The sequence below is a fragment of the Nicotiana sylvestris genome, chromosome 5 (genome assembly GCF_000393655.2).
Source record: "Nicotiana sylvestris chromosome 5, ASM39365v2, whole genome shotgun sequence".
NCBI classification, from domain to species: Eukaryota; Viridiplantae; Streptophyta; class Magnoliopsida; order Solanales; family Solanaceae; genus Nicotiana; species Nicotiana sylvestris.
In genome coordinates this window covers 103,809,935-103,832,904 of record NC_091061.1, presented here as the reverse complement: position 1 = coordinate 103,832,904, position 22,970 = coordinate 103,809,935, and the positions used below count along the sequence as shown (strand labels likewise).

The window sequence follows — 22,970 nt, the reverse complement described above, 5'->3', positions numbered from 1 at the left end:
CTCGCGTGCAGCTGCAGGTATTGATCACCCGGTAGCGGGATATTAGCTCATTGAAGGTATTACTATTGTAGCTGAGCAAGGTTACCGCCAGCGTTCGCGGCACCGGACATTGCCTTTAGAATTTCAGAATTTAATTTTGTATATTATTGGCCCTGTAGTTGTGTTCAGGATTTCTTTAGATGCTCGTGACTTGTGACACCCCGGTCGGGTTATGTTGGGTTTTAAACACTGGTTATTATTGTCGTTAAGCTGTATTTATTTATTCATTTATGTTTAATAATTGTTAAAGATACGATTTGGGTTAGTTGGCTGGCCTTGTCTTCACGAGAGGCGCCATCACAACCGGGTTAGAAAATTGGGTCGTGACACATAATATGCTTCAGAACAATTTAAATCCTTCAATGATTTCCATTATACGCATATCAAATTTTTTATGTATTGCCAGATTAAAACCTGAAATAACTACATCCACTACAAGAGAACATATCTCTATATAATCAATGCCAGGATATTTACAAATCTTCTTGTGACACAAGTCGTCTTTATGTCTATCGACTTGTCTTTCTTCGCACAAGAGCACATTTATACCTCCACTGGCTTTATACTTTAAGGTGTTGGAACTATCCATCCAACTTCATATTTTTCAGGTGAAATCAATCTTGATTGCGTATATTTTATTTTATTTTGGCCAATCATTTATCTGTCCAAATTTTATGATAGATTTGAGCTCAAGATCCTCGTCAATATTAATAATATTGAGCGCTACAGTATATTAACAATATCGGCGACGATCACTTTATGTCGGTTCCATTATTACCTAATAAAGACATAACTTATTGATGTTTCTTTATCTCATTATTTTCAGGTACCTGAGCCTCTCCCATGAGGTCATATGAAGTGTTATGTCGTGGTGCTCTTCTAGAGCACTTGCCTCCTTATTATGACCATTTTGAATATTTGCCCCTCTCCTTCTTCAAGGAGTTTTATCTTTGGAACCGATTGGTCTGTTACGCTTCATGCGTGGCATAGACTCTGTCCCTCATGGACTTTATTCTATTTGGAGCATTAGCGGCTGAAATATGACATTTAGCTTTAGGTTAGAAAATGCGTCTGACAATAATTTGTAAATGAATTATCACTTGAACTTCAAGTTCATATTTTCTTGTACGAGGATCTATATGTATTCATAATAATTCATTTCACGTATCACTTTCTCAGCTGCCCATTTTCTCCCCCTAATGTTGGGATCACCAACACATTTCCCAACCTTCTTTGGGAACTCATCTTTGTGCATTTTGGTGGCATAATTAAATCATATAGCACATCCATATTTCTATATAAAAATTATTTGGTTCCTGACCCTGAACCGATTGTGATAGGGAGAAATTTTTATAACTTGGCTAGATACGTACAAGTACTACTGTATATTAAATAATACATCTCATACTAAATTTCGTTTTTGGGAGTTTTGTTCTCATAACCAATAATTTAGCTATAATTGGAGGCATACAATTTCTGCTAAACCAACTTGGATTTAAAACAGTATTATTAAGATAAATCATTATAATTTATATTCTGAAATTGTGCTCTAATAACTTGAGCAAGCAATCTTGCAAAAGCCAAACTGCAAGTTGATAACAAATGCATATGTGACCATAGAATAGATGCATCTATTAAAATCATATAATAGTAAACGGTCCACATGTCAGGTGACTGGGCCCATATATTTATCACCTTTTATTTGTTCCAAAAATCAAGGGATTCAATCTCAACCTTAACTGGTATATCATGAGAATAAGAAGCACAAGATAATTCTTGAAGAATCTTCTATTCTTCAATATATGCCAATGTAATTCTCAATTAATTTTTCGCATCATAATTGAAGCAGGATGGTCAACCGGTTATGTCAACTAATATTTATTTTAGTAAACCTCTAGTTTACTTATGGCATATGATTCAAGCATCATGCTTATATTTGTGTAGTACAAATAGAAATAAAATCGGGTAACCTTTCATATTTACCCGGTACGATTATAGAAATATGAAGATATTCAATCTTCCTTTCATTTATAGTCTCAACATGCCAACCACTTTGACTTATACATTTGAAACTCAAAAAGTTTCTTTTGAGACTTTACAATATCAATGTCATGAATAATTTTATTCATCCGGGTAGTAACAAATTAGTTTTTTCGGACCTCTTAACAACTTTTGTACTATAAGATATTTTATCATACCATTTATATGGTAAATGCCTCCTTCATGGAGAAACTTATATCATAATAAATTGTCGTGGTCAGAATTATCATAAGCAAAATTATTTCTTGCTTTAATTTTGCCTTTAATAACTTTTATAAGGCATGACAAAATAATATTTGGCGTATCACATGTACGCGACCAATGACATATTCATGTAACCACACAATAATATTTATTCTCTTTATTTCACTCAAACCTCCCTTAGAGGTGAGTTGTGTGGTATTCATATAATCATGAATTGCATGTCTTTATTCATTGCTTTTATCACATATTATCACATTCAACTTTAGGAATGGGTTTGCATTCTCAATGCTTATCACAAGTCACATTCTCTTCAAGGAATTGATTATAATCAGCAACGTGCTTTATTATTTTCATACCAATTTGATGGTAAACATTACCCTCACCTTTTCGAGGATATATTTTGAGAACCATTATTGTTCTCCCTTTTTATAATTACCATAATGATGACTATTATTATTTTTCCATTTGTCACAACAATGTTCATTCGTCAACCACTTGTCTCTATTTAGACTTATTATGCCAGCTACCATATTCACTTCAAGAATGGAGCAAATCAAGTGGGCAAATATTTATGACTTTACATAAAAATATATTATATTTCTTTAGTCATCATTATATCATCAATATGGTACAGTGGGACTCAAACCCAATGTCTTACATATCTAAAGGCATGTTAGGCCATAATAAATTGGGACTCAAACCCAACTCTTATCATTATGGGCATCAGGACTTGATCCCGATGTCTTACCCTCAATCAATGGCATAATAGGCTAAACAATATTGAGATTCATTCTCAAACATTAATTTCAATCACATGCCAAGAAAGTTGTACACAGCTAATTTGCAACTTAGCAAATCAAGTTTGTTTTCTTAAATAAGTGTACAAATCTCAAATTATCATAAAGCTTTATCAATTATTTGTAGCATCTATATGAAATACCACCGTTTGTAGTCAAAATATTTCTTCTAAATTCTATTAGAGTTTAAATGGATCATAAAATCATTGTCGTAATATTTATTGAGCTTCTCTCAAAAAGATTGTTGTTTTCGGGATATACCCTACCTATTGAATTTGATTTAACGCCATGACTTTCCTTCACTAAATTCAACCAAGCAATTAGTGAATAAATTTATCAAAAGTACAACATATAGGTAACAACACATATATAGTACTAATACATAAATTCAGCATTTATATTACCTGAAAAGTAACATTATAGATAATAACTAACTAGTTGTAGCTTATGCATCATTCATATAAGATACTTGAATAGTAAGTCAATAGCAAGCATCAAGTAGATCATGGATACTCGAAAATACCTCTTCTAGTAATCATACTAATCACTTTTTGCTTTCAAATGATACGATCATAAATTATGAAGTATACTTTCTCAGTAGTTGATTTGTTTTCCAAATTTCAAAGAAGTAATTAATCAACCTAGATAAAATGTGAAGTATTTCTTGTTTTATTCAAGATGATTTATGCTGCTAATTAGTATGACCAATTTTTTTTAATTCCTTTTTTTTATATGCAAGTGCAAAAACCCAAAAGGAAAAAATATTCATCCAAGTTAAAGAAAATATTAAAAGCGGCAGGACAGATGAAGATAGTTAACACACAAATATGCATAATACAACTTATATAACATATCCTTGGTTACCATGACATGCATCATATCAACAATTAACTGCTACTACGATTTTCACATATAGAATTCGAAAATTTCATTCCATTCATGTGATATAAAAGATGTTATATTAATATGTGCTTATGCAATACAGGTGTAGTACGAAGTTGTGTGCATATGAAATATTAAAGGAATGACAAGTATAAGATAATCATACATTCTTACGTTTCATTACTTACCATATGTAGTTTCTCTTTACATCTAACCATGAGATGATATGTATGGCTTCTAATTGCAATTTTTCTGGATGTAGGAAAATTTTTGTAGATATATATACAATTGGTTAGAGACTCGTGCTGATAACGTGTTATAAAATAAAAGCAATTTAGTAAAACATGAACAATAAATAAAAGCAATTTAGTAAAACATGAACAAGAAATAGAGATAGAGAGAAGGAAGAGATTTTCTTCTTCAATCATGTGTATTTTCCTATCTATTACAAGGCCTTTATATAGGCAGAAAAAGTGAAGAAAATATGTCATAAAATATGTCATTGAACATACAAAATATGTCATTGAATATGTCATTAAGCATTTGAGATGAAGATCATGGAAGAAGAGTAGACATCCACCATAATGTGATATTTATCATAACAAAAAGTAAGTTATAAGTGTTAGACTCACTTTCTTATTTTATCCAAATTTCAGATGTCAAGGATAAGAAGACGTTAGCGTAATGGATTTGGCTATTCCTATATTCACTTTTAAGCTTTATTTTATGATGTACATCTGATAAGGGGTGATTTTACCATTCATTTTAGTCTCTTATCTTTAGATTTTGTGCTCTTTAATTATAATACGAGATCTTTTATGGTGTGTATTGTCATATTTTCAGGTAAATGATGCCATGAAGTGATTTGAATTCAATTGAAGCGGAAATGAGCAAAAAAGAATGGAAACAATGCAAAACTCTTCAGTGACTCTGCATCTGCAGAATACTGGTCGCATTTGCAAACTCGCATCTGCGAGGAATAAGGCGCATCTGCGGAGTATGAAATTTTCACTAGGACCGCATTTGCAGTTGAAGACTCGCTTCTGTGTAAGCAATTCTGCGGAGATTTGTCCGCTTCTGTGGAGTTTCCTGAAGTCATCAAAATTCGCTTCTGCGTAAGGTTATCCGCATCTGCAGAGCCGCACCTGCGAAGATACGTCCGCAGGTGCGGTCAACGGGCTTCAGACCTGGGCAGGACTGACATTTCACATTTTTTAAACTCCAAACCCATAAATACATGACCTAGCCTATTGGAAACATATCTTTGGCTTATTTTCAGTCCTTAGACTAGAGAGAACAAGTTTGGAAACTAGGGTTTTTGCATATACACTTGGGTTTTGAAGATTTGAAGCTTTTGGTTAAGAATTTCTTACTCATTTGTGCTCATTTCTTCATTTTCTTACTTTGTATTGAATATCTAAGTGTGTAGTATTTATTTCAACACTTGAATTTTATTTATGGAAATATTCATGTTTAAAGTGTGGATTAAATATCTTGTTGTGCTTATGTATTGAATGATTTTCTATCTTTTATAAAGTGAGTTATTATTTCTTTAATTACTCTTGTTCTTTAATATTTCTGAATAGATTAGCTAACCCTAGGACTCGCCCATTAACTTCGAATTAATTTTGGAAAAGATTATCTGGAGTTTTAAAAAGATTAATTAACAAGAAGTTGAGGCTTTAACCCTCATTTTATAGATTCTACCTAGGGATAGGATTGAACTATTTGTAGTCATAATCGGGTGTGTATTGTCAGATTTTCGAGTAAATGATTCCATGAAGTGATTTGAATTCAATTGAAGCGGAAACGAACAAAAAAGAGTGGAAACAATGCAAAACTCTTAAGTGACCCGCATCTACGGAATACTAGTCGCATCTGCGAGGAATAAGGCGCATCTACGGAGCATGAAATTTTCACTGTGACCGCATCTGTGGTTGAAGACTCATTTCTGCGTAAGCGCTTCTACAGAGATTTGTCCGCTTCTACGGAGTTGCATGAACTTATCAAAATCCACTTCTGCGTGAGGTTATCCATATCTACGGAGCTGCACATGCGAGGATACGTCCGCAGGTGCGGTCAACGGCCTTCAGACCTGGGCAAGAATGATATTTCACATTTTCTCAACTCCAAACCTACAAATACATGACCTAGCCTATTGGAAACACATCTTTGGCTTATTTTCAGTCCTTAGACTAGAGAGAACAAGTTTGAAAGCTAGGGTTTTTGCACATACACTTGGGTTTTGAAGATTTGAAGCTTTTGGTTATGAATCTTACTCATTTGGGCTCATTTCTTCATTTTCTTGCTTTGTATTGAATATCTAAGTGTGTAGTATTTATTTCAACACTTGAATTTTGTTTATGAAAATATTCATGTTTAAAGTGTGGATTAAATATCTTGTTGTGCTTATGTATTGAATGATTTTTTATCTTTTATGAAGTGAGTTATTGTTACAACCCATGTTTTTGTACCTGAAAGTACGTCGTGAGTGAATTGATGTAAGCTCAAAAAGGATGAAATCCTTCTACAAGGATAAGAAAGGTTTGCCGAAGTGTTAAGCAAGTTAAGATGAATATGAGACTTGTTAATAATGATTTAAATGAGGTTAAACCCATGATATGACTATATATGATGTTTGTATATGAAGTATAAAGTTTGAGAAAAAAACGGATTTAAGTTGCGGAAAAACAAACTAAGGATTTGCCTTGTAGTGGAGCCTTTTGAGTAATAAATTTCGTGCACCATATGAGGTTTTTTTGGGACATATTATATACCAAATTGAAGGTCTTGGAATTTAATTTCCAACTCTCTTAACCGTTCGTTCATACGACATTCGGATAAAAAGATATAAGTATTTGAAAAAGGGCCAATGAGATGGTGCCAAGTAGCTCCTTTTGACTTTTCAACCAAAATGGATATTTATCTTCCTATGTCGTCTCTTTCTTCATAATTCCAGAGAACTCGACCAAATAAGACCACTAATCTCACCCTTAAGCTATACAAAAGTTTATCCAACAAGATTATCGTCCGAGGCACGAAATCACGAAGCAATAACACTAGAACGATCCGCACGACATAAGTATCGCTATATAGCCTCTCTTTTTCTTTGTAGTTTGAGTTTTGGAAGGTATTTTAAAGTTAATAAAAATGCCTAATTTCTGGTTTCAAGCTCTTAAACATCAAGTAAGATTGATTAATTTATTTCATAATAGTTAGAACTCACGGGACGGTGATCGGAAGTAGTGAGTTCGAGTTATTTGATCTATAATGGACTATTTTGTGGGCTGTTTCGTGTAGCTTTTGGGCTGTATATTTTTCTGCTATTTAATGGAGTTTTTGGAAGATAAATTATGTGGAGAAACACCGCCTAATGGCGAAATGATGGATTAGTCATTCATTGTAATATTTTCGGGGCGTTGGACACTACTATAGTCGTCGTTTTTGGTATGAATTGATTGGGGGTGTGTTGCGTTGTTGTAATCTAAATATAACATGGATTTTGACTTGCATCCACTGTAGAAGGTAATTATATTGTGTTCCTACATGCGCTTAAGGTTATCTTGGCATTGGTTAACTTAATGGATGAAATAGACATGAATTAGTGTATAAAGTTGCTAATTAAGAATAATTGGAGTTGTGGATTATTTTTTTTGTTTTGGATATATGGTATAAGGCTAGAATTATTGATGAATGACATCATTATCATGTTAATGATACTATTACGTTAAAGTAAAAAGTTTATAAGGGATAATATGGGGTATACGAATTCCAATTGGAGCTTGTCGCTCGTCGTAAAATAGTTATGACTTGTTGTTGTTTTATGGTGTCTTTTTATGGATAATTATGTATTGCTGGATTTCTTCGGTAATTTTTGTTGGTATATGGTATTGGAGGAGGCTCTTTTTTTAGGGGAGATGCTGCCCGAATTTATATAAACGAACTACAAGTTTAAGTTGCAGACTTGGCCTTTATTCAACACTGATTTTTAATCTCCTTATGCAATGGTAGATTGAGTTGAGTTGTTTGAAGAGTAGTTTGGGAGGTATTAAGGACTCACCATGGTTAAGGTATGTTAAGGTCCTTCCCTCTTTCTTTTGGCATGATCTAAAGTGAAATGAATACGCTATTTCATAACGGATCTACTCCTAGAAACTAAAGTTGCCCATGTTGTTCTTACCTTGTAAAGTTATTTTAAGCAAGTATGTATGATCCTTGAATCCTATAGAAGCTCATATTGATGGTATGATGTCCGTAATGTTAATCGAAGATGCAACGACCTTAAGTCACTCCAAAAGGTTTAGAACATGATTCCATGAGTCTAGCATGCATTATATATAGTATCTATTTTACTCTACCGAGCCACACTATACTAGGCAGGGTACGACACCTATTGTGCAACCACTGATCAGTTGGATTTATCGAGCTTCACGTGGCTGGGTACGATTCTACCGAGCCTTATGATGGCCGGGTACATTTTTACCGAGTCCTCTTTGAGGCCGGGTATGATATGATGATGATGATGATGCCTGCAGAGGCATATGTTTTTAAAAGTTAATGTATTATGCATTTCATGTCAGTATCCCCCAGAGGCACGCAGATGTTACATATTGTATCTCAACTATCTCTCTTTATATTACTCTTCTTGTTTATATTTTCCTGCCTTATATACTCGGTACTTTATTTGTACTGACGTCCCTTTTGCCTGGGGACGCTGCGTTTCATGCCCACAGGTCCCAATTGATAGGCTGACATTCCTCCGAGTAGGCTATCAGCTCAGCGGAGGTGTTGGTGCACTCCACTTGCTCTGGAGTTGCCTATTTGGTCAGTATGCTTTGGATATGTATTGATTGGTATGGCGGGGCCCTATCCTGACCTTTATGATTTTATGTACTCTTAGAGGCTTGTAGACAAATGTCAGGTTTATGGATACTTGTATGGCCTTGTTGGCCTATGTGTTGAGTTTACAAATGATCATGTCAGCCTTATAGGCCCGTATGTCACATGTATAAGTTTGTATATCATTGTTGGGTCGTCATATTTTGAGTATTCTCTTATGTTTTATTCTTGTTATCTCATGACGGATTTCTGGCTCATTTATTCAAGATAGTATAATAATAAAGATATGTTATGTTGGTACTCGATTGAGTAAGGCACCGGGTGCCCGTCGCGACCCTTCGGTTTGGGTCGTGACTGAAGTGGTATCAGAGCAATTCTGTCCTAGGAAGTCTATAAACCGTGTCTAGTAGAGTCTTGTTTATGGGTGTGTTGTGCACCACACTTATAAGCAGGAGGCTACAGGGCATTTAGGACTGTCACTCTTTCTTCTTACTCTAGATCGTGTTGTAAAGCTCAATCTTAAGAATTCAAACTTCTAAATTCTATTGTGTTCGTAATACAACGATACCTCATCCAAATAAATAGTTGGTATGAGATTGAATGTGGTTGTGGAAGAGTTGAGTCAGAGGAACTCGATATTGCATCATGCTTATGATGAACAAATGTGGGGTCTTCAGCAGATCATGTGTGTTCTAAGATGTGTAAGCTTCTTGATAAGGATCCCTAAGGCAAGAATATCTATCCACTCGTATAGTAAAAAGGAATAAGTGAATCAAAAAGTAGACACAAGTTTCAGCAAGTAAAACAAGCAAGATGACAAAGGGTACAAGGTACCTAGTTAATGAAGATTATCAGTATTTACAATTCAGGAAGAGAAATGTAAGTATTGGTGTTACCTTCAATATTAATGGTGATATATACAATTGACCACACTCATCTCAGTTGTGCTCTATGGGAGCTAACAAATATAGTTTAAAAGAAAAAGGTGACATCAAGATTCAATTTGGGTTAGAGTAACCAAAAATTATGGATGGATTATTATCATTAACTAATGTATCCGAAAGATAGTGCAAATATGGTAATAGATCTCCTTGTGAGACACCTAGATGGTGAACTTTAGAATAGTACAATCAGATATGAATACTGAAATATTCAGAAATTTCAGAAGATAGGTAGTGGGATCCTAGAAGGGAAAAATATTTCCCTTAGTATGACTCCAGCCCTGAGTAAAAAAAAGGAAAGAATGTTAGGCATTCCAAAGATCCAGTGAGATAAAGCAAGGGGAGCTAAAAGTGAAAGAACATTTTGTTCAAGTTTCAGAATAAAGTGATAGACAAAAATATTATTCGGAGAATAAGAAGAGAAGAGAGTAAATGAAGCATCATGAGTAAGATATGATATATGGGTGATAACAATAAATCAAAATATGACACGATGATAGAGTCTATAATCAAGTGAAGGAAAATACAAGAGGTAACAGGCCTTGAGGCAATAAATGAGTATAGGCCATAAAGTCATATCCTTATTTCGAGAATGAGTTGGTGACTTCAACGTGATTACCAGGAGGAAAGGTTAGACCCCAGAGTAGTAGAAATTAGTATGGGCTGGTGAACAAGATAAACTGAACATGAATTAGGGACTGAAGGATTTTATAATAGTTGATATCATGTGAATTCCAGAGATAACATTCCGACAATAGTAGAATGGACACCAAAAGAATAACCTTTAAGGTTCATTTAAGGAGATGCTTCCCTAAAGCAAGCATGTGGAGCAAAGTTAAGCTTAAGGGACTAAGTGTGCCAGTTACATTAAGTGTCTCCCTTGTGCGTAATAAATTCAATTATCCCCGGTATAGAGAGGTTACCGCAAGGCGAGTAAGATGTTAGTGAAGATATGAAAAAAATGGCAAGATGAAGAGGTAACTATGGAATAGTAAAGGAGGAATGTAGTAAAAGGGTGAAAGGAATGAGATAGCATCTATTCAGATCCTATTGATATGATATGATTCCAGAACATTATGCAAGCATGATGCCGGAGAGAAGTGGTAAGGGTTGTGCACCCGATGATATTGATAAATAAGTGCAAATAAACACTTGATACATAAGGAGCCAATACGAGAGGTAACTTAAGACAAAGTAAATAACTAAAGAGAGATTACGCGGAATATAGATATGGGAATTGACCAACGAGTAGTTTGTAGTTGATTCAAGAAGAGCCAAGTTATGGCTATATAAGAGGTTATAAGCAAATCAGCAGATCATGCAAGATAAACGTAGTGAATCCTAATCTAGTAAATTCAGCCTCGCAAATATGATGTCGTAACCTTGAGAAATATTTAGATAGGAGTTGGGTTACTAAAGGTACCGTATAAGTATTACGGAAATAATGGAGAGTGCCACTAAGGAAACAATCAAAATCTGAGTTTAGAAGTAACCCTACGAGCACAAGGGGACGAAGGTATGTAACTAAGGATGTTTGTAGGCGAGTAAGAACATCAAAAATTCCTTCGGGTATACAGTATAACAAGATCGTAACTTTACAAGATCCAAAAGGTCTCCTTAAGTACTACAAAGAAAGACTAGCTGAGGAAATAAGGAAGAAGGTTTCAACTTAAGCATAACGATATAACGAAGAAATGGTCTTGTAACAACAGTCTCACTACAATATAGTATACACTCCATAAGAAAGTGGCACCTATCGTGACTAATGAACGGGAAGTCAAAAGTGATATTTGAGATCATATGAGTTATAGGAAATTCAAGTATTGATAGGCAATAAGATAAGCCAAGTATTCATGCAACAAGTGGCAAAACGACCAGGAAAAGTGATTGCTTACATTTAAAGAACGCTAAGAAGGCACGAAAGGAATTATACAATCAATGATCCAAAGTTAATTATGTTGTGAATGCACTTAAGACTTCAAAGTTATATCCATGCAGCATATATGTTGACATTCATATAGCTATAGGAGACTCTAGTATAAGTTAAAAGAAAGAATTAAGTCCACGCCACCTATAAAGGCTTGAATTGTTAGAAGATTATATCATGGATGCTACATAGAGTCCATGAAAGGCTAATGTAATAGCTAATACCCTAAGATAAAGATTGGAAGATAGCCTAAGCTTAATTAAAGGCTGAGAAGGAAGAGGAAGCTCGAAAGTTACATCATGAGTCCAATTGTTAGACCCAGATGATTATAGAAATCGTGACTCAAACCATAGCATGAACACTTTTAATAGCATAGGTATAAAAGAGATAGTACAACAATCATATTCTATAAAAGCTCTACGATAAAGCAATTAGAAGAGTACCAGCCTCATAAGACGTTAATACAAAGCTCCCACCAGATTGTGTATGCACCATGGTTGCAAGTATTATAGTAGAGCTTTAACGTATGGATGTGAATTCCACCAATGTAGAAGGGAGGTTATGAAATCGATAGAAGATACGGTGTGAGATTTAAAAGTAAGTATGGTAAATGTGAGTGAGAAGGTGACAATAATAGGCAAGGTCTCAGGATTAAACCCGTCAAAATAAGAGGGCTGATGCTTTCCATGAGGTATAGAAAACTAGGTACACTCTGAATGAACTCAGAGGAGTCTAAGAACAGGAGCAATTAGAAGAGATGGAATACTGCCCTGGTAGTAGAATAAGGGTGTAATTGTGATAGTTAAGAGAATGACGTTTGGGCCTTCGATTGAGTAATGATTTAAAGAAAAGGGATTTCATGGATGGCACGGTATTAGAATGCCCCCGTAAGATGAATACGTTGGGATGTTATGAAAATGTAGTAATTTAATTATAGTATCATCCCTAGGTGCATCAATAAAATCACTTCAGATGTTCCCCGATGAGACGCGAGCCTTAGTGACAATGTATTACATCTGAGGCGATGGTTGGAGTTAGTGAAAAACTATGATATTTATATTTTATATCATCCAAGGAAGGAAAATGTAGTAGTCAATGCCCTCAATCATAGATCTATGTTTGGCCTATCATATTTACAGGCATAAAAGAGTGAGATAGCTTATGAGATTCATCTGCTAGCTAATCTTGGAATTTGATTACTAGATGCAGGTGGTACCAGAGTTACTACTTAGGACATGGAAACCTCCTCTTTAGTAACTGAAGTGAAGAAATGTCAGTATGAAGATCATGTGCTAGATCATTATAGAGATACAACCCCTCAAAAGGAGAAGACACTATTTGAGATTACAGGAGATGGAGTCCTCAGATATCGAGGTCGATCATATGTTCCTAATGTGGCAGGGTGAGATGGAGTCCTCATATATTAAGGTCGATTATATGTTCCTAATGTGGCAGGGTTGTGCCGGCAGGTTATGAGACAAGCAAAGAGAAAGTAACCTAGAGTTGTGTAGCACACCTCGGTAATAATACCAAGGCTATAAAATGAAATATAGCAATAGTCTTACATTCAGCAAATTACCAAGCGAAGAGCTTAAGTATACCTATATATGCCCAGAGGGACATCTTGTCATAGTTCTATTTATGTATTCACAAAGTGAAGCCAAGAGATTGGCAAAAAGCTGGAGGAAAAAGGAGAGAAGAGTCGTGCATAAAAGGACATAGTCATATAGGATACATCATAGAAGGTAGTCGAAGTTACGAGATTGGAAGAACTCCGGCCATAATTTGCGAGGTAAGAATAGGCCTAAAGGGAGGAATGGCCTAGTTTTTAAATTTATTCACAGAACAATTGCCTAGATGACAAAGGACAATATTAAAGTATTCATAAGAGCCATATGGTATGAGAATGAGAAGCGCATCAGTCAACATTCGAGGACGAATGTTCCAAAGGGGGTAATAATGTTACAACCCATGTTTTTGTACCTGAAAGTGCATCGTGAGTCAATTGATGTAAGCTCAAAAAGGATGAAATCCTTCTACAAGGATAAGAAAGGTTTGCCGAAGTATTAAGCAAGTTAAGATGAATATGAGACTTGTTAATCATGATTAAAATGAGTTTAAAGCCATGATATGACTATATATGATGTGTGTATATGAAGTATAAAGTTTGAGAAAAATCGGATTTAAGTTGCGAAAAACCCGACTAAGAATTTGCCTTGTAGTGGAGCTTTTTGAGTAATACATTTAGTGTGCCATATGAGGTCTTTTTAGGACATATTATATACCAAATTGAAGGTCTTTGAATTTAGTTTCCAACGCTCTTAACCATTTGTTCATACAACATCCGGATAAAAAGATATAAGTATTTGAAAAGGGGTCAATGAGATGGTGCCAAGTAGCACCTTTGACTTTTCAACCAAAATGAATATCTATCTTCTTATGTCGTCTCTTTCTTCATAATTCCAGAGAGCTTGATCAAATAAGACCCCTAACCTCACCCTTAATCTGTCCACAAGGTTATCCAATAAGATTATCGTCCGAGACACGAAATCACGAAGCAATAACACAAGAACGATCCCCACGACGTAAGTATCGCTATATAGCCTCTCTTTTTCTTTGTAGTTTGAATTTTGGAAGGTATTTTGAAGTTAATAAAAATTCGTAATTTTTGGTTTCGAGCTCTTAAACATCAAGGAAGATTGATTAATTTATTTCATAATAGTTAGAACTCACGGGACGGTGATCAGAAGCCGTGAGTTCGAGTTATTTGATTTGTAATGGACTATTTTGTGGGTTGTTTCGTGTAGCTTTTAGGCTGTATATTTTGCTGCTATTTAATGGAGTTTTTGGAAGATAAATTATGTAGAAAAATGCCACCTAATGGCTAAATGATGTATTAGTCATTCTTTGTAATATTTTTGGGGCGTTGGACACTACTATAGTCGTCGTTTTTGGTATGAATTGATTGGGGTGTGTTGGGCTTTTGTAATCTAAATATAACATTGATTTCGACTTGCATCCACTGTAGGAGGTAATTATATTGTGTTCCTACAGGCGCTTAAGGTTATCTTGGCATTGGTTAAGTTAAATGGATGAACTAGACATGAACTAGTGTATAAAGTTGCTAATTAAGAATAATTGGAGTTGTGGATCATTTTCTTTGCTATAGATATATGGTATAAGGCTGGAATTATTGATGAATGACTTCATTATCATGTTTATGATACTATTAAGTTAAAGTAAAAAGTCTATAAGGGATGATATGGGGTATACAAATTCCAATTGAAGCTTGTCGCTCGTCGTAAAATAGTTATGACTTGTTGTTGTTTTATGGTGTCTTGTTATTGATAATTATGTATTGTTGGATTTCTTTGGTAATTGTTGTTGGTATATGGTATTGGAGGAGGCTCTTGTTTTAGGGGAGATGCTGCCCGAATTTATATAAACGAACTACAAGTTTAAGTTGCAAACTTGGCCTTTATTCAACACTGATTTTGAATCTCCTTATGCAATGGTAGATTGAGTTGAGTTGTTTGAAGATTAGTTTGGGAGGTATTAAGGACTCACCATGGTTAAGGTATGTTAAGGCACTTCCTTGTTTCTTTTGGCATGATCTAAAGTGAAATGAATATGCTATTTCGTAACAGATCTACTCCTAGAAACTAAGGTTGTCCATGTTGTTCTTTCCTTATAAAGTTATTTTAAGCAAGTATGTATGATCCTTGAATCCTATAGAATATCATATTGATGGTATGATGTCCATAATGTTAATCGAAGGTGCAATGACCTTAAGTCACTCCAAAAGGTTTAGAACGTGATTACATGAGTCTAGCATGCATTATATATAGTATCTATTTTACTCTACCGAGTCGTGCTATAGTAGGCCGGGTACGATACCTATTGTGCAACCACTGATCAGTTGGATTTACCGAGCTCCACGTGGCCGGGTACGATTCTACCGAGCCTTATGATGGTCAGGTACGTTTTTACCGAGTCCTCTTTGAGGTCGGGTACGATATGATGATGATGATGATGCCTACAGAGGCGTATGTTTTTAAAATTTTATGTATATATGTGTATTATGCATTTCATGTCAGTAGCCCCCAGAGGCACGCAGATGTTACAGGTTGTATCTCCTTTATCTCTCTTTATATTACTGTTCTTGTTTATGCTTTCTTGCCTTACATACTCGGTACTTTATTTGTGTTGACGTCCCTTTTGCCTGGATATGCTACGTTTCATGCCCGCAGGTCCCAATTGATAGGCTGACATTCCTCTGAATAGGCTATCAGCTCAGCGGAGGTGTTGGTGCACTCCACTTGCTTCGGAGTTGCCTATTTTATTACTATGCTTTGGATATGTATTGATTGGTACGGCGGGGCCCTATCCTGACCTTTATGATTTTATGTACTCTTAGAGGCTTGTAGACAGATGTCAGGTTTATGGATACTTGTATGGCCTTGTTGGCCTATGTGTTGAGTTTACAAATGGTCATGTCGGCCTTATAGGCCCGTATGTCACATGTGTAAGTTTGTATATCATTGTTGGGTCGTCATATGTTGAGTATTCCCTTATGTTTTATTCTTCTTATCTCATGACAGATTTCTGTCTCATTTACTCAACATAGTATAATAAGAAAGATATATTATGTTGGTACTCAGTTGAGTAAGGCACCGGGCGCCCGTCGTGGCCCTTCGGTTTGGGTCGTGACAGTTATTGTTTCTTTAATTATTCTTGTTCTTTAATGTTTCCAAAGGGATTAGCTAACCACAGGACTCGCCCATTAACTTCGAATTAATTTTGGGAAAGATTATTTGGGGTTGGGAAAGATTAATTAACAAGAACTTGAGGTTTTAACCCTCATTTTATAGATTCTACCTAGGGATAGGATTGAACTACTTGTAGTCATAATCGGGTGTGCTTAATCTCTTAATTATATTAAAGATAATTCAATTAGGAAGTCTTGTTAGTCTTTGAAAGAAGCTAATATAGAATTATTACCCGAGGCTAATTAACTTAAACTCGCCCATATTTATAAAATCGTGAAATACATTGGATCGTTACTTGAGTGTAATACCGAGTGTATCCATACTTGTGGGCATTGATCTTTTACTTGCTTTCTAGGTTAGTTTACATTTTCACAATTAGATATAAATATTTTTCTCGAAACATTTCTAAGTGTTTGGCATTGCATAACAAGTGTAATTCTCTTACATTCCTAATCGTGTATATATTATTCTCTGTGGGATTCGACCTCGACTCATAGTTAGGTAAATTATATTGCATGTGACCGTGTCCATTTACTTTTTAGTAGTGGATTTGGACGTCATCAACATCCCATTTGTGTTTACCTTTGTGTTAGCAAAGTTTGTAATATACTTGCTTATTTAGAGAGCATATCATAATAATAATTTTGTCTTAATCCTGAATAAGTTGGAATCAATTATATAAATCTTTATAAATTATATTGCTTCATTTAAACTCATTTCACTCCGGCAAAGAGTGTCAAGTAAGTATTAATTTGACATGGACAATTTGAAGTTTGAAAACAAGCTAGTTTGAGGACGAGGAGTATCAGATGTGTTTGGACAAGAAAAAATAAAAACAAAAACTATACCTTCTTAGACAAATAGAGCCAAATTGAACTTGTGCATTGACTTGAGAATAACAACATTTTCTAAACTTTTGAATTGATTATTACTAATTTGGTAAGAAGGCAGTTGTAGTTGCTTGACTTTTCCTCTATACTTCACAATGAAAATTCAAAGTGAAAGGGATTTGTGTATTAAGTCAAAATTTCAACGGCAAGACTCTGTAAGAAAATTCAAAGAAAAGCATTTATACTCAAAAATGTTGTATTATCCCTGAAACCAAGTATTAAACATGACAACTTCTCATAGTACCTTCCTTCTATATTTGATAATTGTTTTTTCAGTTTCATTAAGAATCACATCATCAGCAAGAACTGAAGCTGAAGCTCTTGTCAAATGGAAGATTAACTTATCTTCTACTACTTCTTTCTTGGATCCATGGTCCATTTCCAATCTCGGAAACTTCTGCAGTTGAACATCTATTGTCTGCATTCCTGGCGGAACAATTTCCAAGATTAATCTTTCTGGTGCAGGCCTCTCAGGCTCTCTTGATCAGCTTGACTTCACTTTGTTTCCGAGTCTCACGAGTTTTAATCTCAATAGCAACAACTTCAGTGGATCGATACCATCGAATATTGGCAATGTCTCTATGCTCAATTTCTTGGACCTGAGCAACAATTTCTTTGTGGGTGTCATACCAAAAGAGATTGGAAAGTTAACACAACTTGAACATCTTAGTTTTTATAACAACAATATCGTTGGTGTTATTCCCTATTAAATTAGCAATCTTCAGAAGGTATGGCACTTGGATCTTGGATTAAATTACTTAGAAAATCCTGATTGGTCTAAAATGCAGAAAATGCCTATGTTGACATATCTGAACTTTGGTTACAATGAACTAAGATAAGAATTCCCTGAATTTGTACTCCGTTGCCATAATCTGATTTACCTCGATTTATCACTAAACCATTTGAACGGTTCAATCCCAGAAACAGTATTCACCAACTTGGACAAGCTTGAGTACCTCAATCTCTCATATAATTCTTTTCAAGGTTCATTGTCACCAAAATTTTCCAAGTTGTCCAAGTTAATAGAACTTCAGCTTGGCAGCAACATGTTTTCTGGCATAATTCCTGATGAAATTGGTTCGATCACCAGTCTTGAAGTTTTTGTACTTTTCAACAATTCATTTCAAGGAAAGATTCCATCTTCTATAGGCAGACTCAGAAATCTCCAACACCTTGATCTCCACATGAACCATTTGAACTCAACTATTCCTTTTGAGCTTGGCGTCATGTATACTAAACTCACCGTCTTGGGTTTGTCAGAGAATGCATTGGAAGGACCATTGCCTACATCCTTGTCTTCTCTGACCAAGTTATCTGAATTGAGCTTGAGCGATAATATTCTTTCTGGTGAAATCTCATCGTATCTCATCACCAATTGGACTGAATTGATATCTTTGCAGCTTCAAAATAATTTCTTTACAGGGAAAATTCCACCTGAAATCAGTCAGTTGAAAAGCCTCAAATTTCTTTACCTCTTTCATAACAATTTCACTGGTTCCATTCCCTATCTGATTGGAAACTTGCAAAACTTGTTGGAGCTAGATGTCTCTGACAACCAGCTTTCAGGCACAATACCTCCAACCATTGGAAACCTGAACAATCTAATAACGTTGCATCTTTTCCGGAACAATCTCAGTGGAATCATTCCTCCTGAGATTGGCAACTTGACATCTCTTCAAACCCTCGACATTAACAACAACCGGCTTAGTGGTGAGCTGCCGGACAGCATTTCTGACCTCAGTAGTCTGATACTTTTTTTGTACATAACAATAACATCTCAGGCAGTGTCCCAAAGGACTTTGGAAAGAACAGTCCTCAATTGTCCACTGTCAGCTTTTCAAGTAACAGCTTCACTGGTGAACTACCTCCTGGATTATGTAGCCATTTTGCTCTTGAGGATTTGACAATAAATGAGAACAAATTCAGTGGGAAATTACCAGATTGCCTGAAGAATTGCACAGAGCTAAACAGAATTAGGCTTAATGACAACAAATTATGGGGTAATCTTGCAGAGGCATTTGGAGTGCACCCGAATCTTCTTTTCCTTTCTCTTAGTGACAACCACTTTTCAGGTGAACTTTCACCTGACTTGTGGAAATGTGAAAATCTCACAGTACTAAGAATGGATGGAAACAAAATTACCGGTGTCATCCCTTTGTCTATTTGCAATTTAACATCACTGCAAACTCTAGTTTTAGCAAGAAACTATTTGAGGGGAGCAATTCCGCAATGCTTGGGCAATATCAGCGGCCTGCACATTTTGGATATGCACCACAACAATCTTTTCGGGACTCTTCCAACAACTTTTAGCATTGGAAGTGTACTCAAAAGCTTCAACTTGCGTGGCAATGAACTGGAGGGGAGAATTCCCGGATCTTTGGCTAATTGCAAACAGTTGCAAGTTCTTGATTTAGGAGATAATTACCTGAATGACACATTTCCGATGTGGTTGGGAACTCTTCCAAACCTGAAAGTTTTAAGCTTGAGATCAAATAAATTGCATGGGGCCATTAGAACTTCAAGGATTGAAAACTTTCCTGAGCTTCGAATCATAGATCTCTCTTACAATGCCTTCACGGGAAACTTACCAACGAGTCTGTTTCAACAATTGAAAGCCATGAGGACAATTGATCAAACATTGAAGGAACCAATATATCTTGGAGATAGGTATTACCAAGATTCTGTAACAATTGTAACCAAGGGACGAGAGCTTGAACTTGTTAGAATTTTAACAGTTTACACTGTACAGTTTACACTACTATTGATCTTTCAATTAACAGATTTGAAGGGCATATTCCAAGTATTATGGGAGATCTCGTTGCACTTCGCGTGTTAAATTTATCTCATAATGGAATGCAAGGTCATATACCATCGTCACTTGGAAATTTATCTGTAGTCGAATCATTGAACCTCTCATTTAACAAGCTTTCAGGAGATATACCAAAACAACTTGTTTCTCTTACATCTCTTGCATTCTTAAATCTCTCCCACAATTATCTCATAGGATGCATTCCTCAAGGAAATCAATTTGATACCTTTGAGAAAATCTCATATGAAGGTAATAATGGGTTACGTGGATTCCCACTTTGGAAAGGTTGTGGCAAAGATCGAGTGTCAGAGAGAAATTATGTTTTATCAGTGCTAGATGATCAAGAAAGCAATTCTCAATTTCTCATTGAATTTTTTAAAGGTGCTCTTATGGGTTATGGAAGTGGACTATGTATCGGATTATCCATAGTATATTTCATGATTTCAACTGGAAATCTGAAATGGCTTGTAAGAATCATTGAAGAGCTGGAACACAAAATTATTATGCGAAAGTGGAAACAAGCGCCGAGGAAGATTTGATTTCAGAACTTGAGGTATTCAGAAAGGGGAAACTATTTTTTTAGTTCATTTAACTATTATGATATCTTAGTTTTCATACTTTTTGTTATAACAACTTACCAATCCTCTGCTAATTAAGCGCACTCTTTATTTCCAATAATTTTAATCAGTCGAAGATTTTGAAAAGGATTAGCTTTAATTGAGAAATCTATACCACAATATAATTAGTTGTCACAGTAGAGGGACTTATAAGTAATTTAGAAGTGTTTGACTTCTTTTATTTTATCCAACTTTCAGATGTAAAGGATAAGAAGAGGTTGAAGTAATGGATTTGGCTATTATTCACTTCTATTCTTTATTTTGCGAAAAGCATGTATCTCATCGTCGGCGTTTCCATTTGTGTTCTTCTCTTTGCCAGCTTGGGCAAAGCTTGTAATATTACTTGCTTTATTATCTTTTACATATATATTTTCAATTTGAATAAAAGAACTTTGAAGATCAAGGAATTCTATACCGAGGGAAAGAATTTTGAGATTCTAATTGATTGAGAATCACAACATTTTCTAAACTTGAGAGCATATTTCACTTGTCAAATTTGAGAGAACTTTATCAGGCGATTATTAACTCACCGGTTATTTTTCAAAGACCAAATGGAATAGCTAGGGATGGCAATGAGGCAGTGTGAGTGCGGGGCGGGTTGAAACCGTTTTTTGAAAATCTTATGTGGGGCGAAGCTGTTGCGGGTTTCCCGACGGGTTTCATTGAGACTGTAGTATGTACAAAGCAACCGTTCCTCTCACTTCTATTTTTCTGCTTTTCAGCTGCAAGTTGCAAAACATTTTTGTATACGGACTTGTCCGATTTTGCCATTTGTTCGAGACCAGGGAATTACATCGAGGGTCAACTTCGTAGCGGATCAAGCTAGAGTACGCAGACAAGGTGTCGGGTTCGAGAATCGAGGCACCCATCGAGATCAAGGTCGCCGACAATCGAGACCAGATATGATCGACTTCGAGCGAAGTGCAATAACGGAAAGGCGAAATATCCGTTACCGGGCGGAAATCCCGGAATAGATTAAATCAAGGGCGATTATTTAGGCCAATCATGGGATTTATTTTTGTAATTAGAATTATGCTTGGGATTCCACTACTATATAAAAGGAAATCTCCATCATCTGTAGACACATCGGATTCACACAGGTCAAAGCAATACAATATTCTCTCTTTAATTAACGTTCTCTTGCTCATCAATTCACTGTTTTTTAATTGTTCTTGCTCTACTAGCTCGAGGATACCCCAACTCGAGGCCTCTGTTCAACCACTGGTTTGCTTTACATTATTGTCAATTTTTATTATTTAGTTTTACGTTTCTCAATTAATATTAAGCGAAATAACATATTCTTAAAACCACATTACAAGTTTAATAGTTTGGCGCCCACCGTGGGGCTAAGGATAATAGTGATTGCTTGGTATTAATCCTCATAACACACATTACTTTTACATTTGTTCTCGTAAGTGCTTTTGATTTTAGGAATCAACATGTCAAACTCTCAAGCAGTGCCCACTCACACAGACACTGGCCTTGGTCTTCATGGAGAGAACGAGCATATAGTCGCCCCGCGAAACGGAGTAACTCCAATCAATCCCAATGAACCACAAGTCGTAGATCCAATCGATGTCAATTCCCGTATTGTGATTCATGGAAATTTAGGCGCCGACCCTGAAAATAGCGTCCGCAGATATGCCCGGGCAACCGATCAGAACACGCATAGTGGTGAAGAAGGCGGATTAGCCTTCGAATTATATTTGAAATATTGCAAACTCAGCAAGCTGCGATAGCACAACTGCAAAATCAGAATCGAGCACCAAACACAATCGAGCTCGATACATCATAGGAAGTTATTCACAGGGTCGAACCTATACCGGAGAAATCAAACGATAATGGATCGGGAACTGATCCTGCTATCATGAAGATGCTCGAGGAGATCACTAAACGGATCGAATCAGGAGAAAAGAAAATTGAGACTAACAATAAAAAGACAGAGACATACAACTCACGGGTTGATCAAATACCGGGGGCACCCCCAATCCTAAAGGGTTTAGATTCTAAGAAGTTCGTGCAGAAGCCTTTTCCTCAAAGTGTGGCTCCGTAGCCCATTCCTAAGAAGTTTCGTATGCCGGACATCCCCAAGTACAACACGACCATTGATCCTAAAGAACACATCACTTCGTACACATGTAGAACAAAGGGAAATGACTTAGAAGATGATGAGATTGAATCTGTTTTGTTGAAATAATTTGGAGAAACTTTATCGA

General features: G+C 35.8%; 1 pseudogene; it reads left to right on the top strand.

Moving 5' to 3' along the window:
• The first annotated feature begins 18,281 nt into the window (after positions 1-18,281).
• On the top strand, positions 18,282-21,783 carry LOC104229387 (receptor-like protein Cf-9 homolog; annotated as a pseudogene).
• Positions 21,784-22,970: the final 1,187 nt, after the last annotated feature.